This window comes from Mus caroli, chromosome 14, assembly GCF_900094665.2.
Source record: "Mus caroli chromosome 14, CAROLI_EIJ_v1.1, whole genome shotgun sequence".
Classification (NCBI taxonomy): Eukaryota; Metazoa; Chordata; class Mammalia; order Rodentia; family Muridae; genus Mus; species Mus caroli.
Window position 1 is genome coordinate 26,811,010 of NC_034583.1, and position 2,141 is coordinate 26,813,150.

A 2,141-nucleotide genomic window follows, 5' to 3' on the forward strand; every position below is an offset into this window, starting at 1 on the left:
TTTTTTTTAGGTTTTTCGAGACAGGGTTTCTCTGTGTAGCCCTGGCTGTCCTGGAACTCACTTTGTAGACCAGGCTGGCCTCGAATTCAGAAACCTGCCTGCCTCTGCCTCCTGAGTGCTAGGATTAAAGGTGTGCGCCACCCTGCCGGCATGTTGCTCTTTCTGAGTATGTGGGTTCAGTCCCAGAACCCACATGGTAGTTCACAGCTATTCATAATCTAGTTCTAGGAGATCAGACTCCCTCTTCTGACCTCCAAGAGCACCAGAAACAATGTGATACTCACACATATCCAGGCAAAATACTCATATACATAAAATACATAATATACATAAAATATTTTCTAAAAATGTTTAAAGAACAAAATAATAATAATAAATGTTAAAAGTGAGGAAGAAATGAAAATGACAAGTTTCACTTTTGTCATAATAAAATTAGAATTCTATATAAGATACGTAATTGAAGCTTTCATGTATTTGGTATGTTTTTCTTCATAACAAAAGTTACTCTGTTGTGCTGTCAGTAGTAACAAAAATATTATTGGTTATAAAATATGCTATTTTAGATTTTAAGAAACTGAGAAATAAAACATCTCCAATTAAACTACATCAACAAGTGGAAGACATTGTGGTTTTAAAAGGTTTTCTAAAACATACGTCTACAAATTGATGAAATGCATTTTAATGAATTGAGGAAGACAAAATAACAGCATACAGGCAAACAGGTTGGAATGTTGAGTTTTCTAGGTTTTTAATGTATAATCACATTTGTTTAGCACAGTCTCTAAATAGCCACAGTATGAATGTTGAATTGCAAAAATAAAAAATAGAAAAGCAAAGCAGTACAGTTGGCTGCATATAAACATATAGAGCAAACAGAAGTGAGTAACTTATGATTCAGTCATATAAAGTTTAGAAGAAATGCCACCACTAAGTCACATGTTTGGATTATTTTGCAAATAAAAAATTAGCTTTTGGCAGTTGCGTGTACCATCAGATGTGTGATGACAAGGAAAAGCTGAATTTTGGACATTAACGCGGTTTTCTCTTTGGAGACGCTGCATGAGGCAATCCCAGAATCCCAGCCTTGCAGAGAAGAATGCCTGCTTCTCTCCCGGAAGCTGAACAATAGTGCTTGTTGCTTATGGGGGCCATCAGGAAAAGCCAGCTGCGGATTTCGTTCTAGTACCATTAATTGCTTCCGCTGTATATAAAATTGAAAGAATTGGGTGCTTTAGTGCGGAAAAAGGATATCCTGCTACACAGCTCCTGTTTCCTCTCAAAGGCTATCACTGAGCTCTTTGCCCTGAATTCGAATGCATTGGATTATCCTGTGATGAAAGACCAAACGGCTTTTCATTTTTACAGTCTCTTATCTCCTACTTATGTGGCACCTCTCTGGAGATGCCTGCTCTTCTTCCAAGCCTGGCTAATTGCTAGGATGTCAGAAGGTAGCTAATGACTGACTTCCTTCTCACAAACCAATTCTGAACCCCTCTCCATTTTTATCATGGAGTGTCATTTCTCATTGTTGGTTTAAGAAATAATAATAAAGAAGACAGTAAATTCGATCACTGTTCCAAATGACAGATATTACACATTTTTAATGCTACCTTTTATTCCCTGCCCACTGTATTCTTTAAGGCCACTAAGTGTTTTCATAAATTCCATTATGTATAATTGCCTGGCCAACAAGATAGCCACTTGACCTGCATGCGTATGAGTGCATGAATTGTAAACTAGTTATAAGAAGTCAGGTCTGGTAGCACAAGCCTATGAACTCTAGTATTCAAAATGTTCTGTGGCTTAGTTCGGCCTTAGTCTAACATTCCAAGTACCAAGAAAGCCAAGGTGAAGTTCAAGGTCCACTTGGGCAGCTTAAAAGTCGCAGCCTCAAAGTTGAGGATGCAGGTGTATGTAGCTCAGTGGTATGAAGCCCTGGACTCTGTCAAAAATGTGCACCAAAAATAAACCTTTTCGGAAAGGGGGCCGCCCTCTCGCCCGTCACGCTGATCGCACGTTCGTGTGGAACCTGGCGCTAAACCATTCGTAGACGACCTGCTTCTGGGTCGGGGTTTCGTACGTAGCAGAGCAGCTCCCTCGCTGCGATCTATTGAAAGTCAGCCCTCGACACAAGGGTTTGT